The sequence below is a fragment of the Aptenodytes forsteri genome, unplaced genomic scaffold, assembly GCF_000699145.1.
Source record: "Aptenodytes forsteri isolate BGI_AS27 unplaced genomic scaffold, ASM69914v1 Scaffold193, whole genome shotgun sequence".
In the NCBI taxonomy this organism is placed as follows: domain Eukaryota; kingdom Metazoa; phylum Chordata; class Aves; order Sphenisciformes; family Spheniscidae; genus Aptenodytes; species Aptenodytes forsteri.
Genome location: NW_008795405.1, coordinates 4,305,991 through 4,316,796, shown reverse-complemented (window position 1 = coordinate 4,316,796; position 10,806 = coordinate 4,305,991). Strand labels below are relative to the sequence as shown.

At 45.7% G+C, this 10,806-nt stretch overlaps 1 protein-coding gene across 16 annotated transcripts in view; it reads right to left on the bottom strand.

Moving 5' to 3' along the window:
* Nucleotides 1-10,806, bottom strand: part of NRXN3 (neurexin 3) — a 1,034,251-nt gene that overhangs the window by 390,420 nt on the left and 633,025 nt on the right. The window lies entirely within an intron of this gene.

Below are 10,806 nucleotides of genomic sequence, written 5' to 3'. Positions count from 1 at the left end.
CAACGGTAAAAAAAAAAAAAAAAAAGCTAAATGGGTGTTTCAGTCATCACAGTAACTGGATTTGTAAAAACATACGGAATACTTTGCAGTCTAGGTCCAAGGTCAAAACAGTGTGTGGCTAAAAGACCACTGTAAATTGAACATCAGCAGCATGGGGCTCCGGTGGGCAAGTTGCAGACCCTACAGCCTTCTGCAGAGCACCCTGAACCTCCTCAGCTCAGAACAAGAGAAGCCAACACGGCAGCCCTGCTGCTGAGCTCTGATACTGCTCCTTCCTTTCCTATTTCTTTAATGCATTTTTCCCTCCAGCTTCAAATTGTCCACGTCTTTTTGTTGAGAACTACTTGGATCTTTAACAGTTCTTCTGATAATCCTTGCCTCCTTTACTTCTGATCAAAAAGAAAGAATGGGAATTGTACCCTTGACTGATTTACACTTGAGCTTAATTTCCATCTCCCTCCTCTTCTCTCCTTCCCTTCTTCTTTCTCTCGCTAGCTGAAATCACCTCGATAATTTTGTTCACAATTTTTGGTAAAATGAATTGATTGAACAGCTGCAGACAAAATCTAACTTATGACAGAAGCAGAAGACAGTAAACAGGGACACTGAAAGTAGAGGCTGGGGTGATGTGGTCAGCTCTTTGGATCACTGGTGTAAAACATCCCCCCAGATTTCTGGAACCAGCGAAGAGAAATGCATGTCCATAATGCTCCTTGAAGCAGTAAATGAAACCGTCACCAGCAGCAGAGAATCACTCACTCTCAGAAGAAATGACTGAAACAAAACACTGCATTTAACCATGCAGCCCAGGAATTCCCCATTTTTCTGACACTGTATTCTTGGGACGAGGATCAATATTTCTTTGCAGAACTGGCTGCATAAAAAGGCACCAATCCTTCTCAGGGCATTACAGGGATGAATTCCCAGGACTTCATCCAAAGACAGTACCAGGAGCCATAGCGCTGTGATGGTCCCTAAATTCAAAGGACCAAATATTCTGGCTGAAGTTCAAAAATATCTTTCCAGTATGTTGGGAAAGAACAATAACAATATAGTGCTTTTCCTTTCAGATGGGTTATGTCAGGATCTAAAGAGATTTTAAATACTCATCACATTTCTGCACTACAGCATTGGGAAACTGAAACACCTGGCAATGTATGATGTGCCTCTAAAATTCACCATCCAGTATGTCAAGGTAAGCCAGTGGCAGAGCTAGGGAAAAAGTTTGGGGGTTCTTGTCCTCAGTCCTGCTCAGTGCTGCTGCTGAGGAAAAACCTCTTCAGCATTGCCTCTTGCCAAGTGGGATATGGCTTCATTGACATCAATGGCAAAAATTCTCACCAGGGAATGCACAAAAGGCTCAAGTTTTCACCATTTCTGTAAATCAGCTATCAAGTATTAATTAGTCTAGTAGGGGAGGCTGCTCATTTTGCCAGTGTGTATTTTCCTAATGACTGGGCCAGGAAAAGTAGCCTGAGGCTATGGCTTGTTAAGTAGAAACCAACCCGCCTGGAATACAATTACCTGAAATGAAATAAGCTTAGATATACGCTACTGGCATTCATCTGAGCAGAATTTGCCACCCTGATCTTTGGTTACAAGACACATTCCTTTTTTCCTAAGACCACACACATCAATTCTGGAGGACAGGCACCCCCATCACCTTACTCTGTTCCAGGCTACTGCAAGCCTGGCGTGCTCATAGTGCCTAGTGTCAGAAACACGAGTAACCAGGTAAAGGGATGCTTGCAGGGCACAGACTTTTTTTTCTCCAGATTCTCCATAGAAAAAAAAAAGTTTGAAAAGACAAAAGTAAGAATTCTCTGCTCTGTTTCTCTTCTTCAAGCCTGTATAAGGTGCTGAATACATTTCTCAAGGAAAATTAATTTCTTTGCCTTTTCCTTGCCTCTAATGAACTGCCTCTGAATGCATGAGGGCACAGGAAGGAGAGCAGACTCCATGGCGAGATAATAAAAAACGAAAAAGCATTCAACGCCATCAGTATCTTGCAAACCTACACTGAAGGATATATGCCGGACTGCAGACAGGGGAGCAAGATCAGGGAAACTTGGAATAGCTTCGGCATTCATTACTTAACTGCAAAGAAAAGATGATATTGGGGGAACAGGGGGTCCTCCTGCAATCCTACAGAGAGGTTACGGAAGCAGATGACTAGATGTAGGCCACATAAACTTAAGATTTCTCTAAGTCCTGTCCAGGCCACCAGCATTCTTAAACACTGCACTCAGTGGACATCAGTGAATGACAAACTCTTCTGTGAAAGCCAGGACATCATAATTATCAGTAGCATAATCAGAATGTGAGAAAAGCTAAGATGGGCTACCATTACACAAGTAAATCAAGAAGAACAAACAAGGGAAAGAGGAAAATGCCAGTTTTTTACCTACTGTTTCCACTTTCACCTCACCAGATACTAAAAGACCCACAGTGCTTGTAGGTCAGAAAATGTGTCTATATAACTACAAGCTCCTACAGTCTTTGGACTGAAACTGTCTCAGATGATCACCATAACTCAGGGAAGTTACAAAAGATGAAGTACAAGAAACTCAGAGGTTTTAATCCAATAAACACAGTGATTCCTGAGTGTTAACCAGTGAGAATCTTTCCAGAGTAGACAGCCAGGTGGAGACCTTGGCAGAACCCATTTTCTATGTATAGTCCAGGCAGCGTAATAACTGAATCAAAATGAATCAGGCCTTTTTTTATATTCTTTTTGTTGAAAACACTTGCATTTCTTTAACAATTTCAGGTCAATTCTTGTTTTAGTCAAACATGTTCACTTGCCCTGCAGAAGGCAAGCAGATCTCAAACCATCTTGCAACATTTGCTAGCACACGTATATGCTTAAGAAACCAGTTTTCCTGCTTGACAAAATGAGCAGTGCTGCAAGTTTTCAATTTTAATAAAACACTGGTAGACTTGGCTTCTCTAAAGCTCTGTAGGTGAGATAAGGAGAAACACTGTTAATGACCAGTGTGCTCAATAGACAGTTGTCTACTGTGTGTTCTCTCCCTTAAACACCCCGTAACTGCCTTCCCAATGCTATTTGGGAAATTTCCATACTCTGCTGCTTTGCCCTCATGCTATGGTTTGAAGCGGTGGAGGACATTTGTGCACTGAAACATCTGGTAGCTGAAACAGCAAACCTGCAGAACCAGCTAGATAGAAACATTTCCAGACATCATCCCTGTAATATCTCCACTGGCTGGGGTCATTAAGCAAACCAGCTGGAGCAAGAGCAGCAGGCTGCTGTAACTTCAGGATCCAGCCACAACAGCGAGTCATGAAAACCCTCACTGGGCAGCACAGCGGATAAGCAAGGGACCTAAGGGTTCACCCAAACATGTCCAGACAATCAGTTATTGTCATCCAGCGTGATGTTAAAGATCAAACTGTTGGAAAAAAACAAACTTCACCTCCTCTCCCCTTCCAATAATTTGATCTCCTTAATGTGGATATGCTGAATTTGTTCTAAATTCAAAACCATGTTCCAAGGATAGCATGGAGACGGATTTACTCTGCAGTTATTAAATGGAGCCTGGCCTGTTCACTAAACAGGCGAGTCAGCCTGATGGTACTCTTTTCCTGAGCCCTCTAGAGAACAAAGTGTTCCCTGATTCTTTACCATGTGGTATGCACAGAACAAGTGAAGGATTTTTTTAGCAATATCTTACATCTTTCTGATTCATTTACCCTGTCCTTTGAGCTTCTGCAGACACAAGGCCCTCTATAGACTGTGAAATACTTTCCACTTTCCTGTTCTCCATCATCAAGAATGCAAAGAGATGAAAGGTGCAAAACTAAGAGATGATAAGGTAAACCTTAGCACTGGATCAATTTAGTAATGTCCTTTATCAGCCTGCTATTCATGCTTAGCAACCACTATTGCTCACACCAACTTCATTTTCATTTTAATACACCATACAGAAAAGCAGCCTAAATATACATCCTCAGATCTAAAGCGTATAATCTGTAAACTACAGGAACAGACAGATCATTTCCATTAGTTTCTTATGTAGCAAAAACCACAATTTACACCCAAAGCATATAATTATATTCAAATTCTAAAAGACAGTGTCGGAAGTACTTTAAATTCATAGTTTGGGGAAAAGTCACCCAGGGTTATAAGCAGTTATGTTTTAACGTGCAAAACCAACATACACACAGAGCACAAGATAAGTAATTTGCGAGAGTGGCGAGGGAGCCGTGGTGAATCGCAGCCCCCTGGCTCCGGTGCTGCCTGGAATTCAGCACAGCCAGCACTCTGGCCGAAATGCTGTCCTGCTCCTTCAGAAACACCAATGCTGGCATTTGGCACTACAGCCTGTCCAGGCTTTAAAGCCAGGAGGGAAAACGCTACTGGGATCTATATCCAGAATTTGAAGGTGTCTTGCTTGTCCTTCAAGAAGAGATTGAAGCTGCTCTTTTAAGTTGCTCTGACATCTAAAGCCCAAGAGGACTACTGGGATTTCATACACTTCTGTGGCTCCCTGCCAGGGATCTCAAAGCACACAGGTGCACCAGGACTGCTCACCTCACCTAGGAGATAAATGGTTTTCTCTTCATTTCACAGATGAAGAAAAACAAGTCAGAAAGAAAGGTAGTATTTCACCAAGGTCATACAACAAATCGGAGCCACTGGTCAACAGCATGTCATCTTGTGTGCAGAGGTTACACAGAAGACTTGAAAACCACCTTTTTCTCTCTAGTCCAAGTGACCTTTCATAGTTATCAAAGCCCACCAGAACAACAGAAATGCAAAACCAAAGAAATGACTGCCAACCAGCACAGGACTGTAATCCTAGGCAACCACACAGAAAGTCGGTCTTCTTAAGGCACAGCACATGGAAATGGAGAAAATAGAAGAATGGTCATCCTGTGTACTTCCCAGACAAAACATCTGTTCCTTGTACTTAGAAGCTCCAGCAGTTTATTCAGTTACCTTCTGTACGGCAAACCATGGAACTTCCCCATGCCAGCTGGTGACTATCCTGTTCTTGTCAGTATTCCCACCTTAGATGACCTAGGTATTTTTTCTTGCTTCTACTGAGACCTGTGTAAGGAATTTGGAGCTTCCAACAGCACATTATGTAATAACCCAGTGACTATCATAACATTGTTCAAGTATGTATTTTCATGCCATGGCAAAAGAAGAGAAAGAAAGGAAAAAAACCCCACAACAAGGAGAACTGGCCAGTATCTTTAAGAAAAATGTATTCCATTTTTAAAATGTAGAAATATTATGAAAAGTACCATTCTTATTCTGCAGCATTCTGACTGCGTAGCTTGCGTCACATAACCCACTATTCTTTACAACTTCAATGCCTATACAAAGCATACAGCAGGATCCTTCATCTGTCTTTGAAATGCAGTCACCTCTGCAGTAGAATGTGGCAGTTGCTTGACAAGTCAGGGTTATATTACCCAAAAGCAGAAATGATAAAGAGAAGACGACACCTCTCTCCAGTCTAAATTGCAAAGAAAATATAAGGAGGAAGAAAGCCCTGATCTAATTCTGACTCAGGACTAGCATTCCCACTTTTGCAAAATGTGCTATGAGATACTGAACAAGCACAAGGTAGGTTTTTTAAACACATGTCTTAAGAGACTGTACCTTCAGCAGCACGGGTCTGAGCAATGTTTCAAAGAGCACAGAGACATATATTAAATCAGAATGACAGGGTTCAACAATAACATTAGGTTTCCCATGTTCCAGATCTCATAAGATCACTGAGATCTCCCAGGATCAAGTATGAGGTAACAGACTTAAGCTTCAATTTTGCAGATCAATGCAAGCTATTCCAAGTTGGGAACAGTTAATACTGTGCACAGAATGAGAAGTCAAAGCACCTGATCAGAAACTGTTCCATATAGAAGTATGCAAAGAGTAAGTCAAATAGTAACCTCGTTTTGAGGAAACAGCCTTTGTGTAGACCGGAATTTTCCTGTGTTCAACTACCAAACGCTGTGCTTTCTCAGAAGAGCTACAGAGACTCAGCACAGCGGGGGCAAAGCTCAGCTATGATCACTTGAACAAGACTACAATGGACTAGTGAGTTTGGATGCTTAGATTTCTGGATAGCCAGCCTGAGACAATTTAAGCAGACTTCACCTTTCTTTAAAAATATTAGTCATTGTTAATGTCTCTAAGGAAGGGAATGTAAACATTCAGGCATACAGAATCACTAGTCTTTGCAAAAAAATTAGGCTTCACTGTTGGTAGGAGACTAGAGGCAAGCCACAGAAAGTACAGAGACTTCTAGCTTTTCACCTTTGCAGAACTTAACTGCAACCCTAATTTCAGCTCTGAATGAAGTTAATTTTACTGGATCACCGACTGCTCTGTATAGAATGATTTTTCCCCTTTTGTTAAAGCTACCAACCCTTGCTCAAAGTAATCTCCTGATGATGGAGGAACAGGGAAGGTCCTGCTCAGTACTGGGGAACAGGCAGTGCCAAGGACTGGGAATTAGTTTTCTATTTTATAGAAAAGGCAGGATTGAAGTAACAAAGACACTTGAGATGAGGAATAGGTCACACTGGAGGAGCAGCAAGGAGTAGGACATATGTATTATAAAGAGGGTACACTGTCATAGCCGTGTGTGACAAGCTTTGACACTGGTTTGCAGAATACCTGCCTATTTTATGGAAACACTCTCTTGATTTGTCCAAGCATTCATTCTCATTTGCTAATTTTAAAAAAGACATAAGAGATGGAAATGCCTCATATAAATGACAGAACTTCTAAGAATTGACTAAGGCCTGAGAGTTACACCTACAAGATCTGGTGACTGGTCACTGCCAGTCCTCATAACAAGCCTTCACTTTTTGCTGTGACTTGTGCAACAGCCCGAGCAAGCCCAGTGCCCACAAAGTGAAAACCAAAAGAGAAACACCCCCACGCCCACCATTGCTCCCATAACTGCCCCTGCACAGCGGTACTCTGAAGGCTAGGGCAATCTGCACGAGGCATCACGTTGCCTCTGTGCACCCCTGCTCCCCATCCATTAAGGAGGGCCAGCGAAAAAACAGCTGGAGAAGAAAAGGAGAAACCAAATTAATTAATTAATCACTAAGACAAAACACGCACAAATCTCTTCATTTTATCTGTCAACCAGAGGCATGCATTATTCATCAGCTGAGGCGATGAGGACATGGAAAGAGGGGCTGCGAAGCCACTACTGCAGGTTCTGGTAAAGCAGCTGGCCCAGCAGGGTGCTAAATAGCTAAGGGGAGGCAGGAGGATTCAGCATATGTGGACTTTCAATAAACACAAACCCAACTTTGTTCCACGGTTGGATTTTCTTCCTCCCTCTGTCCCACAAGCCCTTAGTGAAACAAAGAGGAATCGTGGCTTTCCCTTCCTATTGTTCGGGGAGAAAGATTCTGCCAGTCTAGGAAGGTTTTCGCATGGAAAAAAAGATTTCTTCTGACTTGCTGAAGTCCCCTGCCTGGCCAGGCTCACTCCCCTGCTGACAGGGAGGTAAACCTGTTACAAAGACTTTCTCCTTGAGAAGATGTGCTGTGCCAAGTTTTACATTTGTAGCTTGCAGCTCAACTACCGGAAAGCAGCAGCTCGGTGATTTCAGAATTAACTCTTGTAACACCAGCATGGCAATGACTGCCAGATCTGGGCCTGGTCCCGTTCAAGTTAAGACACAAGAAGGTTTTCCACTGATTTTAAAGGAGCACCAAACACAGACTCCAAACAAGTGTTCACTGCCTGCAAGACTTTTACTTTTCCTATGTGCCAGATACTAATCCGCTTCTTCAAACAGACAGAAAACCACCAGGATGTAGAAGAAAAAAGGAAAATATGGTTAAATACAAGACTGAGCCACGGTGGTCAGTACTGCGGGACTGGGAGGCAACACAGCAGGGTGGCCAGGTTCCTGACCTGATTCCTTCCGAAACCAGTATGAATGTAGCCACCAAGTACGGCAGGAGTCAGAATGATTTTTTTATTTCCTTCTAGGAAAAAAAAAAAACCAAAATCCCAGGAAACACAGGGAGTGCACGGCCTCCCTGGGACCTGACTCCTCAACACTGTCATGGATCCAAATTCCAAGGGCCTCTGTCATGCAACAGTGAAAGTAAACACAAAAATAAATCATGCGTGTGTTTACAAGACCAGCTGTCTCTTCTAGGAAAAAAAAAAAACCAAAATCCCAGGAAACACAGGGAGTGCACGGCCTCCCTGGGACCTGACCAACCAACACTGTCATGGATCCAAATTCCAAGGGCCTCTGTCATGCAACAGTGAAAACACAAAACACAGGGAGTGCACGGCCTCCCTGGGACCTGACTCCTCAACACTGTCCAAATTCCAAATTCCAAGGGCCTCTGTCATGCAACAGTGAAAGTAAACACAAAAATAAATCATGCGTGTGTTTACAAGACCAGCTGTCTTTGTGGTCTCTTTTTCCTCTCTCTCTCTCCCCTCCCTTACTCATGGCTAAAGGGGGTTTCCATGCCAGCTTTGCTACATGGCATGATTAGGAAAGGAAAAAAAAAAAATCTCAGGCTGGCTTATGTACCAGCCTGAGCTCCCCAAGCTCTCCATTTCCCTTGATTCCTTACTGCAATGAGGACACAGAAAAAATGCCTGTCTCTCACTGAAGTTGATAACAGCTTTTGCCCAGGGCTCTTAAATGAGGCTTTGCTGGGCTTTCAGGGCAGATGGAAAAGTCATCAAGGAGAAAAGAACTATCATTTCTTGACCAGGAAACAGACTGTGGACTCTCCCGCAGACTACTGCCTGCCTTTTACATCAAGGCTAACCACTATCACATTTTGCGACATCCTTCTCTCCTTTCCTCACAAGTGACCTACGAGCCAGATTTTGCTATCCCCTTCCATCATAGGAGCACTCAGCTACAGAAACACATCTGTGCAGGACCAGAAGAAGAAGAACCAGTATCAGAAATGAGGGAAAGGACCGCTTGGAAGGAGAGGGGAAGGGAGGGGAGAGCCCTGGGACAGTTGGTTGAAATGCCGCATGACATGGCTGCAGTAGGCACTAGAAGGATGTGCTGGCAGGGCTGTGTTAGGGTTACATCGATATTGAAACCTGGAATGTCACAGATAAGTGCTCGGATAACCAGATGAGCAGTCTGAAGAGTTCAAATGGCACAGCGAGGGATGGACCTTCAATTAAGGCTATAGGTACACAAGCAGAGTTGTAGAAGGAGCTCAGTATTGCAGGTCTGAGCTGAGGCGCATTGGAGAGGGAATGGGCTCAGGAACAAAGCCAGGAGGCAGATGCTGCGGGTCACAACTGAGCACCAGCAGAGCAGGGCTGCATTAGCAGGAGGTGCTTTGGCAGAGCTGCTGGAGGGCATGGGAAGAGGGTGGCTGGAAGCACTGCAGGGCAGGTTGCCGGTGCTCTGGCAGTGCGGGAGAGGGGAGCCCAGGGCACTGCAGAATAGCACCGTGCTGCGGAGGCAAGGACTCAGGACCGAAATGGCGCTGGGCAAAACAGGTAAAGCTGGAGGCATGCAGCCAGTTTTGCAGACACAAGTGGCAGCAACCTGTCAGCCTATCAATCTCCCACTTCTACCCCAAAGTTCACATCCACCCCAAAAAGCAAGAGAAACATTCAGGCCCCACATGGGAAGGGAACCAGTGCCATGCCAGACATCAAGACCATCTGTTAAGCACCACCCATGTGAAACTCAGTTATGGGTTATTAATCATTAGCAGCAGGAGCCCTGTTATTCGCAGCAATACTCAAGGACCATGTGAGAGAGCCCCTATTGTGCTAAAGTGAGGGATATGAGGGATCAGCCAGTCCCTGCCCCAAAGGGTTTTCAACAGGAATAGCTAAAGGAAAAGCAAGCTGGGAGGGAGAAGGACAGAGCTGGGTACAATAGCAGAGACTTTAGTCGCCTTTCCAGTACATCACTACCTTTGCCTAAAAGGTGGCAGAGCAGAACTGCTGCGCGATTCACACCTTGGCCAGACCTGACCCTGACCTGCAGTCCTGCAGGGAAAGGGCCAGGCCCTGGCCTGCCTGCCTCTCCCAGCTGATGTGGCTGAAGGCAGAAGCCATGGGACACAGGACAGAGGAGAGGGGAAGGTGGAGATGAGGGGCCCACGTCAGCCAGGCCTGGGCCAACTCCTCTCAGGGTGGGCAGACTCAGGAGAGCTGGGCAAGAGGCAGTGCTCGTCCAGCTGCTGAGCATTGCTCAGCATTTCAGGAGCAGGATGCTAGCGGGTCCCCCCCCTCCCTTGGTGTCCCTCAGACTCTCTCTTCCCCTTTTGCCTTGCTGCCAGAGTGGAAACCCACTCCCTATTATATCCTGCCCCTGGGTTTCCCAGGAAGCCACTGCCAGGCACCAAGCAGGAAGCCAGCAGCAGGGGTAAGGAGACCTCGCCTTTTCCTTTGTACACCCCAAGCCACCCAACAGCTTCACCAAGGAAGGCTGCGAGCGAGCGAGCAAGCGGGCAGGGCAGAGGAGAAACCGCGGTGGGCGCCTCCCCTGAGCCCCCGGCCGGCCCTCTCGCAGCGGGTCACCCGGGAAGACCGGGGGGGCCGGCAGGGAAGATGCGCTGCTATAAGGACCATGTCAGCCACTACGACTCCACTAGGGCCGGGAGCCAAGGAGTTAGCGATCTTCTCTCGGGAGGACCCTCAGCCCCAGTGGGATGGGTGCAGGTGCCCCTCCGCCTGCCCCGAGGTGTTCAGCGCTGCCGCCTGGCATGGAGCAGCTCGAGCCCGCCGCAGCCCCGCCACTGCCCCCCCCGCCTCTGTTCCGCTGGACCCCGCCCGCTGGGGGAGATGGC